At 39.4% G+C, this 12,014-nt stretch overlaps 2 pseudogenes; both read left to right on the plus strand.

Moving 5' to 3' along the window:
* Positions 1 to 1,094, plus strand: part of LOC102862268 — a 21,631-nt pseudogene extending 20,537 nt beyond the window's left edge.
* Positions 1,095 to 1,280: 186 nt separating this feature from the next.
* On the plus strand, positions 1,281 to 6,351 carry LOC102862675 (annotated as a pseudogene).
* The last annotated feature ends 5,663 nt before the right edge of the window (positions 6,352 to 12,014 follow it).

The following is a 12,014-nucleotide window of genomic DNA, read 5'->3' on the forward strand; positions in this document are numbered from 1 at the left end:
ATAGATCTCTTCCAGTCACTTCGCCAAGTGGTTGTTCTCCAGATTTCTTGGCACAACTTGGTGAGCACATCCAGGGCAGAATCTGTTAGCTGAAATATGTCAATTGGTATGCCATCCATTCCGGGGGCCTTATTTTTTGCTATTTCCTTCAAAACAGCTTGAACTTCTGCCTTCATCACCATAGGCTCTTGCTCAACTGTTATTTCATTAAATTCTTCTGTATCTGCCAATTCCTTTCTGTACAATGACTCAGTATATTCTTTCCATCTTCTTTTGATACCTCCTGGATCATTTAACATTCTGCCTAAAGCATCCTTGATTGTAGCAACTCTAGGTTTGAATTTGTTTTTCAGTTCCTTGAGCTTAAGAAATGCTGAATGAGTTCTGCCCTTTTGATTTTCCGACTCTAGCTCCTCGCACATTTCAATGTAATATCTTGCTTTGTTGTTCCAGGCAGGTAGCTATTCTAAATGTGAAAAAGCAGAACCAAAAGGTGAACTCCAAGACAATTGTGAAAATGGAGCAGGAGCTGCAGCATCTATATTCCCAGCTATGTCCAGAGCAGGTACAGCAGCAAGTGAGAAAGGAGCAACTAGAGAAGACATTCCAAGAAGAGGAAGAAAATCTCCAGAGTTTGGAGAAAGAGCAAGAAGAAGACCTGAAGCAACAGCTGGCCCAAGCTCTGCAAAGGCATTGCACTCTCATGGAAGAGCTCAATCACAGCAAGAAGAACTTGGAAACAATCATTCAAGCCAAGAGAAAAGAGCTGGAGCAGACCAAGGAAAAGAAGGAGGAGGTGAAAGCATAGAAAGAAGTTCTTAACCACGTGAATGATGTCCTAGAGAATGAGCACCAGTGTATTATTTGCTTAGAATACTTCATTCAGACTGTCACCTTGAACTGTGCTCAGTTTCTGCTCTTTCTGTATCAGTGAAGGGATGAAGCAGAACAAGGAGTGTCCTATTTGTCGGAAGGACATAACATCCAAAATTCACTCCCTTTTTCTGGACAATTGCATTAGTAAAATGGTAGATAATCTGAGCTCAGAAGTGAGAGATCATTAATTATCCCTTTAGAAACAGAAAGCAAAGTGACTGTCCTGAAGACCAAACCCCAGAGCATTTTAAAGCCTACCAGGCAGTGGGAACTTGGGATGAGTCTGGGGAATTCTCTAGACATAATTTTTGCTGTTCACCGTGGGAAGCTGTGTAAGGCAGAGACAGAGTGAGTGCATTCTCTGTCATCATGTGATGTTACTGTTGGCCGGCACTGCTGCCGCCATGCCTGAAACACCATTAGTACTCATGGGCCTAACTGCTTAAAGTTGCTTAGTAGACTCCTTCACTACATGTTGAGTGGTTCTACTAGTTCTGTTTTGTTTTATAATTTGTTCTTTTTCTTGCATTGTTGTTTGAGTACCTCAGAAGCATCTCCTTTTGGACATGTTGGAAGTACCTCTATGGCTGCCCCTGAAAGCCAGGGCAGCTTCTGTTTTGAGAGGATGGAATACCTTTGTGTGAAAACAAAATGTCATATCCTGGAAATAAAGTGTAAAACTTCTTGGTTATTTAAAAAAAAAAAAGAATGATTCAACATAAAAAAAAGTCAGTGTAATTCACCATTTTAACAAAGCAAAGAACAAGAACCACATGATTCTATTAATTGATGCAGAAAAAGCCTTTGACAAACTCTAACACACTTTCCTTATTAAAACTCAAAACTATAAGAAAACTATAAGACAAATTGAGACTAGCCTATGCCATAAATAGGCTTGCAAATAAAGCTAGAGGTACACATCAGGAAAAGATAGTACTGATGAATCAAACCTTTCAAAAGTCAAGACCCTTTATGCGTTAAAACATTTTTCAAATAAAGTAAAAAGAAAACAGACTGAGGAAAAAAAAACATGGCAATACATCTCAGACAAAGATTTCATAACTAAAGTTTCAGAATATTACAGGACCTAGACAAGAAAAAGATTGATAAACCAATTATAAAACAGACAAAAGATATGAAAAGACTTTTTAGAAAGGAAGACGTTTTGCATGTCCAATAAACACATAAAGAAATGCTCAAAATCACCGACAACCAGAGAAACACAAACCAAAGCAACAATAAGATACTATCTCACTCCAGTAGCAGTAGCGAAGTATATAAATTACCTTTATCTCCAGTTTCCTCATTCTAATCCTGTTATGTTCATTTCTATGCCATTGCCTCACCTAATTTCCAACTGAAGAAAATTATTAGACGTTACCAAACTATTCATTTATTAAAATTTTAATTATTATAGTTCAATGCATATGTCAAGAAATGTAAAAGAATGAAAATATGAACCCATTTATCTTTAAACAGCATACCCTGTTAGAATGAAGTTAGCTGTAAAATTATTAGTGATATTTTTCTGAATAACAGAAAGTGAGCTGACATTTTTCAAATAGTTATTCGAGTTGCTTTGGTGCCCATGACACACTATTGCACACACTTTGTGTGCCCTGAACTTGCTAGCACAAAAAACAGACAGCACAAGACTTATAGCTGCTGGCAAAAAGAAAAACAACAAAAAACTAGAACCCACTAAAGAGTCAATTTCTCCCTATTCCAAGATATGTAGAGTCCTGTGGAAAACAGTGCAATTCTACAGTTTTAATACAATGACGATAGATAATATTATGGGAGTCAGCTAGCTAGATTTAAAATAGATAATATGCTTTTTAAGCATATAAGTAAAATTCAGCTCTTATTCACCAAATAAAAGGTGTTTGTGATATTATGGTGAGAAAATGCTTTTAGAGTCATTAAATTCATTAGATTTCCTCCCAATCCCTGTACCTCTGCCATTCCTAGCCCACCTAAATACAGAGTTAGAAATCTGTGCCTATTTTACATCAAATGAAACTGCCACTTCATCTGCAGCATTTCCACCTTCTTCAGAGATCATGAGCCTCTGCCTCAAACAAGGTCAACAGTAAACCCTTTCTAAAGGGCTATAGAGCACGGAAAGACCTGAATCTTTCAAGCTGAATGTATTCATTGTTGGTAGAGCAAAGCACAAATTATGGAGCTATATTTCAGTTGATTTTGAGGAGCTTAAGTTATGCTACTTCTGAATAAATAATTTTTGTTTCTTTTTTCCATTTATACTTTTAATGTGGACCATGACTTAATGAATTTACTCTCATTCAGTTAATCCTACAACTATTGTCCTAAAAGCACTCTAGGCAAGGCAATGTGTGTTATGATGGTGCAATGCTAAGAGAGGAAGAATTGCATACTTCTTCCCCCCCCCAAAAAAAAGATAATTAAAAACAAAAAAATCTTGTGTCCGTACAGAGTGGTGATTTCATAATGAAATATTCAGTGTGAAGTTTCTAGCTATTTGAAGAGAGTATTTTGTGCAGAAATTAGTATCTTTACTTTTTGTTTTATAAAGAATAGAATAGCAATACCTCCCTTTAGAGGAAGCAGAGTACTGAGTTTTGGATTGCTTATTCTGAAATGAAATGAAAAGTTTTCTCTGATTTGAGTCCAGAAGAGATAAATTTCGTTGACTTGTCCCTGAGCAGCAAGAGGTGGTAGATTTTTGGGTTTTGAAGGTAGAGATAAAAAAAAAAGGCTAAATAAAGTCAGAGTCCTAAAACTGAACAGGAAGAGGAATATTTTCATGGCTGGTAGAAACACGTATACCGTTGCTGCCATATGTCAGTAAGTGTCAGGAACTCGAGTAAGAGTGGTTCATACAGCAAAAAGGAAAATGACCTCCAATCCCAATGTTGTCGTTGTTGTTAAGTGCCATCAAGTTGTAGGAGACTCAGAGTGACCCTGTGAAGGAAAGTCCTCAACACTTCTGTGACTTTCATCCTCTTTCCAGTTCACATGGTTTCCGGAGGCAAGCTATTATGATAGTGGATGCCACTCCTGCTTCCAAGCTTGTTTTAATCGGGGAGCTCCACCAAACACTGCCTGCCATGGGTAACCATTAAGGCATTTGACACATCAGTGTCACAGTGTTCAGCTTCACAGCAACCACAAGTGACCTCTGTACAGCTCTGTAAGATTTTGTAAATTATACAGAAAGGAACTGCCCTTTTTCTCCATCAGAGTAGATGGTAGATTCAAACCAGCAGAGAGGCATTATCTTTGGGTTAATGGTGCAACTTCCTATGGCCTACGCCACCAGAGTACCCTATAAAAATACCGCTGTTGCTGTTGCTACTGCTGTTATTAGGGACAACATCAAGTGGAATACAACTCATAGTGACTTGAACAAGATATCTGAACCCTGTCCTACCTTGTGCCATCATCTCTGACACACTTGAGCCCATTGCTGCAGTCTCTTTGTCAATCCTTCTGGTTGGGCAGCGTCCCCTCCTTCCCCATCCTACCACTTTTCCAAGCATGGTGTCCTTCTCATATGAATAGCCTCTCCTAGCAACAAGTATTTGAGATGAAGTTTCACCTTCCCTACCTCGATGGAGCACTCTGGCTGCACTTTTTTATCCAATATGAGACTTTCAAAGAGATTTACCAGTCCACTGAAATGTACTGATTGGCCTTCCTTCATTCCAAATGCCCATGAAATCAGCATCTGTGTAAGGGCACATGTGGTAAGATCTGTACCCATCTTCCAACAGGATATGGCAGGCTGTCCAATTCACGTTCAAATGAGGGTAAATTAATGTCTGCCAAATTCCAACTAAAACTCCAGTGTCACATTTCTTAGTAAGCAGAGGGAAATTTACAGCTCCGTTATAGAGAAGTTGGTCTGAGCAGCAGATATTAAAAATCCCAAGTCCTCCTAATGAGATCCCTATGAGAATCTTCTAGAAAGCAAAGGAAATCTTCAATATTATTCTTTTTACTTGCTCATTTAGGGGTATTTGAGCTTTTGTGTATTTACCTGCAAGAACCCCTGGTGGTGCTGTGTGTTACATATTAAGCTGCTGAGCACAAGAGGTTGGTAATACGAATCCAACTGTTGGTCCTTAGAAGAAAGATAAGCAGTTTCCTCCCTTTAGATTTGGTCTTAAGATGCAACGTGGTCATGAATTGGAACTGACTTGCTGGCAGTGCTGGGGGTTTTGTTGTTGCTGAGGCTTTGTTTTTGTATTTAGCTGAAGAAATGCACTTTATCCATGTTAAGGATGCAGGGCTTAATTGCCAACCAAATGTTTGGGATGCAACCTTCAGAAACTGATGTGCAGACCTACTAGGTGCACCTGTGTTTTTGTGCCTTCTGAATCTTCTTTTGCTTTTAGTCAAATATATATAGCTTGAGAAGACATAACATAATAGAGTATCATAATGAAATGTGCAAGGAGTGGAGTGAAAAAATCAAAAAGGAAGAACCACTTGTCGTTCCTCAAACTGAAAAACAAATTCAAGCCTTGAATCACAACACTGAAAAATTCTATGGCAAAATCCAGAAGGATGTAGATAGATAGCATCAAAAAAATATGGGAGATTATGGTCAGAGCTGAGCCCAAAGAGGCGACCAGAACAGAGGCCTCTCAGCCCCAGAAATGCTACTACCAGCAATGTGCGCACTGCGGCCCCACACCCTGTGAAGCCAGAGGAAATGGACTTGTTTCAGTTGCACCCAGAGTTCTTTCCTCCACTGACCCAAAATCAGAGCTATGATGATGCAAAGGATAAGAAAGAGAAGACATCTCAGGCCCAAGTGGAGCTGGCAGACATGGGCTGTGGCTATGATGGCCTGTTACTGGAGCTGTGACCACTTTTCCCAGACACCCTTATTCTAGGTCTGGAGATTCAGGTAAAGGTTTTAGACTATGTATAAGACTGGATTTGGGCTCTTTGTGCAGCTCTAAGAGGCAGCTTCCAGAACATCACCTGTCTCTGTAGTAATGCCATGAAGCATCTGCCTAACTTCTTCCAAAAGGGCTAGCTGACAAAGATGTTCTTCCTCTTCCAGAACCCACATTTCAAGTGGACAAAGCACAAGTGGCAAATCCTCAATCTCACACTACTGGCAGAATATACCTATGTGTTGAGATTTATGGTCTACACCATAACGAATGTGCTAGAGCTACACAACAGGATGTGCACCCATTTCTCTATTTGGATGTGTGCCTCTGAAGGAGCTGAGTGAAGACCCCATTGTGAGACATCTGGGCACCTCAACTGAAGAGGGAAAGAAAGTTCTAATTCAGTGGAGGGAAGAATTCCCCAGCCATCTTTTGAAGAATACAGGATCCCAGTCTCCAGGCAGTTAACTCCCGATCCCATTCTGTCTGTTCTCTTAGCTGCTCACCCTGCCTTAGCTGGACCTCTTCTTCTTCAAGAGGCCAAAAAGAAGACCAAGCCGGAATTAATGACTCAAAGAAATAGGAGAGCTGGCCAAAGCAAAACCCTGGATTCACAACTACCCAACTCCTCTCCCCTTCTTGTTCCTCCATTGTAAGCAGAAAGCAAAAGATGCTGACTGGGATTCTTGTACTCCCTTAGCCTTCCTTTCTGAAACCTCTTCTCAGCCTGGTTGAGGAACACAGTGCTCCACTATATGTCTAAAGTACCTGCTGGTCTTAAAAAAAAAAGGAAGGAATACAAGTCACTGTACCAAATAGTCAACAATGAACCATTTCAGAAAGTAGTACATGGTCAAAAACAGTAGTGAAGGAAGAAATCCAAATTGCACCAAAGGCATTGGAGAGGGGAAAAAAAAAGAGTTGATAAAATATCAAATTAAGGTGTTTCAAGAAACAGATGCAACCCTGTATATGCTCGCCAGTCTCTGCCAATAAATATGCAAGACAGTTATCAGGTCAACTGAAATAGACTGTGACAATGATTCAACAATATCATTTATGTCATGTTCAGATAAAATATTTAAGATTATTTAAAAATACCTAGAGCAGTATGCTGATAGAGAACTGCCTGAAATTCAAGCTGGATTCAGAAAAGGCTGTGTCAGGAAAGATCACTGTTAAAGCTAGATAGATCTTGGCAAAAAAGCAGAGAATATCAGAAAGATGTTTACGTGTATTTATTAACTATGCAATGAAAGGTATTTAACTGTTTTAAGCATAACAAACTATGGCCAACCTTGACAAGAATGGGATTCCCAGACACTTATTTGTGTTTATTCAAAACCTGTACATAGACCAAGAAGAGTTTTGAACATAACAAACACTGGGTTGTTTAAAATCAGCAAAGGAGTGTGTCAGGGCTGTGTATTTTCTCCATACCTATTCAGTCTGTATGCTTAGCAGATCATTCAAGAAGCAAGACTTTATGAAGAAGAATGTGGCATCAGGATTAGGAGAAGACTCATTGACAACCTTCATTATGTAGATAACAAGATCTTGCTTGCTGAAAGTGAAGAGTGCTTGAAACACTTGCTGCAGAAAATCAAAGACTAAAGACTTCAGTATGAATTACATCTCAGTATCAAGAAGATAAATATTTTCCCAATAATGGGATTAAATGAAGCCATTCTACTCTTCCTGTATTCAAGTATCTTCAATCCATTTATATCCATTCTCATAAAAATACAGTCAATTCAGGTATATAAGTAATTAGAATTTTTGAAAGGCATTCCCATAATTGATTTTCAGAATGCCTCAAGAATTTTATTTTCTATTTTTCAGTCTTATGAAAAGCAGGAGTGCTTCTTCATTTACTATTGTCATTGTTGGCTGCCATCATATCAGGCCCTGCATCAGAATTTGTCCGTTTCCAATCAGACTATTGTGATTACTAGGATTTTCACACACAAGCAAAAGCCTGCTGAAGATTATCAAGAAATGACTGGAACAGTATCTTCACTGAGAACTACCAGAAACACAAGTTAGATTTAGAAGAGATCATGGCACTACTAGAGACATTATCGCCAATGTCAGGTGGATCTTGGCAGAAGGCAAAGAGTACCAGAGGTATGTCTATCTGTGTTTCATTGACTATAAAAAGGCATTTGGCTGTACGGATTATAATAAATTTTTGTTAAACTTGAGAAGAATGAGAATCCCAGAACACTTAATTGTTCTGATGTAAAATTTACACTTGGAGCAGGAAGCAGTCATCAGAACAGAGCAAGGAAACACAGTAGGGTTCAAAATTAAAAAGGAGCGCATCAGGGATGCATGCATCTTGTCTCCATACTTTGTCAATCTATATGCAGAACAGACCATTCAGGAGGCTGGGCTTTCTGAGGAGGAATTTGGCATCAGGATTGCAGGAAGACTCATCAAAAACCTATGTTATGAAGATAACACAACCTTGTTTGCTGAAACTGAAGAGGACCTGAAGTGCTTGCTGCAGAAGATTAAGGATTGTAGTCTTCAATATAGATTGGAGCTCAACATCAAGAAGACAAAGTTTCTCACCACTGGGCAAATCGGCAGCGCCATGATAGATGGAGATGAGTTTGAGATTGCAAAAAATTTCAGGTTGCTCAACACCACAGTCAAGACTCTTGGCACCAGCAGTCAGGAAATCAAAAGACAAAGTGCATTGGAAAAATCTGCTGTCAGGCTTTTTCAAAGTACTAGAAAGCAATGATGCCAGTCTAGAGACTAAGGTGTGCCTGATTCAAGACATGGTATTTGCAATTACTTGCTATGTATCAGAGAGCTTAACAATGACTGACAATGACAGAAACAAGACTGATGCCTTTGAGTTGTGGTTCTGGAGAAGAGTCTTGAACATACCATAGACTGCTAAGAAAACAAATAGGTCTGTCAGAGAGGGTGAAACCAAGTTTCTCCTTAGAGGCTAGGATTTTGAAGCTCTGTCTTAGATACTTTGGGCACGTGGCCTGGAGGGACCTTCTATGATTGTAAGGGTGGAGGGACATGAACCTGAATGAGTTGGACTGATACAGTAACTAGGGCAATGTGGATAGGTGTGTAGAAGTCAGAGAGACTGGCTCAGGACAAGCAGGCTTCAGAGCTGTTGTACATAGCGTTGCTGAGTCCCAGGCAACTTGATGGCACATAACAGCAATAAGAGTTTTCCAAAGTAGATTGCTACACCTCTCTTTCTGGTCCATTTTAGACTGGAAATTTTGCCGAAACCTGTTTTAGCTTCACAGAAACACATAAACTCCCATGGACAGATAAGTGGTGTCTGTGCACAAGGCACATTGGCTGGAAATTGAGCTCAGATGTCTTAAAAAGAAATCCCTCAAATCATTGCCATCAAGTTCAAAGTAACTCATAGCTCACTCTCCAGCAGGTTTTTGAAAGGCTGTAAATCACATGGGAGGAAACTGTTCATCTTTCTCCCACAGAACCACAGATGAATTCAAACTGCCAAAGAGGCAAAAGCTTTGGTTTAACAGCATCAGTTCCTAGAACAAATTCCACCACTGCTCCCTCAGGTTCCTGCATGGAAGATGAACATTCTACCACCAAACATCAATGCTTTAAACCTTTAGACATGGAATAGTTATTGAGAGTATTCTTTGCTCCAGATCCCACTTGAGACATTGGGAATATGAAAAGAAATCAAATATTCTTCAAACTTTGAGTAGGTCCCAGTTGTTATTAGTTGCTGGCTGTGATCTTTCGGACTTCTCTTACTAGGCCAAGTTTCTTAGTTGCCTCTGGATGGATTTGAACAGTCAACTTTTCAGCTAGTATTAAACATATAAACATTTGTGCCACCCTCAGAATGAGAAGGAGACATTGCCAGTTAAAATATTATGCACCTAGTATAGATATAAGCTGGGCACAGCAGGAGAAAAGAGAAGAATGACAAATCCTCTTTAGGAAGGTTCGAGAAGTGTGGTAGAGACTTATACACGCTGTCTGGATTTCTCTCACTCTACATCCTCCTATAATTAGAGCACTCTTTCCTCCAGGGACTGGAAATTTTGCTAGGCTGTAACAAGCTGCCTCACACCAGGTCACATGACTTTTCCAGGGACAGCCTGCATACAACAAATGACAGAGGGATGCTGGAAATCCCAGCCTTCCTCCGCTAACTCAGAACAATTCCAGCAACATCCCAGTTTCCGATATCCCTATAACACTGGCCAGAGCATTTTTTTTTCTTCACGGTTCAATAGCTCCTCTAACCCAAGTGCTTGCAAACTTGCAGAAAGAACAAGATGGTAATTATTTTTAGGCAACATATTTTGATCTCTGTCCCTTTTTTATTTTTTAGGGTAGAGGAGGTTGTTGATTTTTATAATCCTATAAAAATGTAAACACCATTTTCAGCACAGGGTAGTATATGAAAAGGTTTAGACCTGATTTGGTTTACTAATGCCCACCGAATTCAAGTTCCTTTCCTGACTTATGCCCCAGACATATTGGTCCAAAGATCACTTCCTAGTATACATCCTGCAATCAAATGTCTCTCAAGTCTGTTTTCTAAGGAATTTGATGGGGACAACTGACAAAATAAAAGAGAGGCTAAAAGATATAGCAAAATTTACTAGACAATGATAGACAGTTAACATTCTGGGTTTACCTGGATGTTCTTTGGAAAAAAAGATCATTGAATCTGTTTTTGAAAACCAACCACTGAAACCCATTTGCAACATAACTCTGTTCTGACACATGTGCCCTCAAAATATAGAACAGACTCCACAAATAAACTTCTGGAAAACAGTCTTTTGTTTTTCTAAATTCTCGAGGCTTTGAAGTTCAGAGAAAGAACTTAATGCAAAGAATCATCCATTTCTCTCTAAATCAGATATATTTCCTGTTCCCTCTTCCTGATTCTCACAGTCTTAGCAATGATTCTACATTTACCTGTAGCAAGACCTGATCAGACTCTCACATTCATTCTTCTCTGAATAAATGATCAGCTGACTGTTTCACCCAAACTCAGTTATACACTGATATAAACATTTCTTGTTCAATCAGTTCATTGGTATTTTCCTTAATTACTAGAAAAATTATTCCACTTATTATAAATAGCTTGCCCCCTCCTCTCTATTTTTAATCCACCAGCTATTTTGCAGAAAAATGAAAGGTAATCTCATCCCATGAGATTTACTGTCTCTTTTCAGAAAGGAACAGCACATCAACAGAGAACTGCCAGAAGTTCACGCTGGTTTTAGAAGTGGCCGTGGTGTTCAGGATATTATAGCTAATGTTAGATGGATGGATCGTGGCTGAAGAGAGAAAAAGCAGTAGCACCAGGGATATTATTGCTGATGTCAGATGAATCCTGGCTGAAAGTAAAGAATAATAAGAAGAATGAATACTTATGCTTTATTGACTATGCAAAGCACTTGATTGTGTGGATCATAACAAGTGATAGCTAACATTAAGAATAGCTCACATTAAGAAGAATGGGAATCCCAGAGCACTTAATTGTGCTCTTGTGTAACTTATACCTATATCAAGAAGCTGTTGTGTGAACAGAGCAAGGGCACACTACATGGCTTAAAATTAGGAAGGGAGTGCATCAGTGTTGTATTCTCTCTCCAAATCTATTCAATCAATATGTTGTAATTTACTGTCAGGTTGGAACGGACCCATACCTGACCCTCTGACCAGTTTTCAGAGACTGTTAATTACATGGGAGAAGATTGCCCATCTTTCTCCCACAGAGTGGCTGGTGGTCTTCAACTGCGTGTCTTTGGGACTGCAGCACAGCTTCTCGCCATTACACCACCAGAGCTCCCTTTCAATTTGTATATTGAACAAATTATTTGAGGAGCTGGACTCTATGAAGAAAAATACGGCATGAAGATCAGAGGAAGACTCATCAATAACCTGTATTATGAAGATTACACATCTTGTTTGTTGAAAGTGAGGAGGACATGAAGTACTTATTGCAGAAGATCAATAAATACAGCCTTCAATATGAATTGCATCTCAACATCAAGGACACAAAAATTCTTACCACTGGACCTATAGGCAAGTTCATCTTACTTGGATCCACAATCCACACCCTCGGTACCAGCAGTCAGCAAATCAGGAGATACATTACGCTGGAAAAGTCTGCAGTCAGGATCCTTTCCAAATTCATATTCTCTCTCTCTCTCTCTCTGTGTGTGAGTGTGTGTGTGTGTGTGTGTGTGTACTGTCAAATTA

This window comes from Elephantulus edwardii, unplaced genomic scaffold (assembly GCF_000299155.1).
Source record: "Elephantulus edwardii isolate Elephantulus edwardi_28Jun2011 unplaced genomic scaffold, EleEdw1.0 scaffold00067, whole genome shotgun sequence".
NCBI lineage: Eukaryota > Metazoa > Chordata > Mammalia > Macroscelidea > Macroscelididae > Elephantulus > Elephantulus edwardii.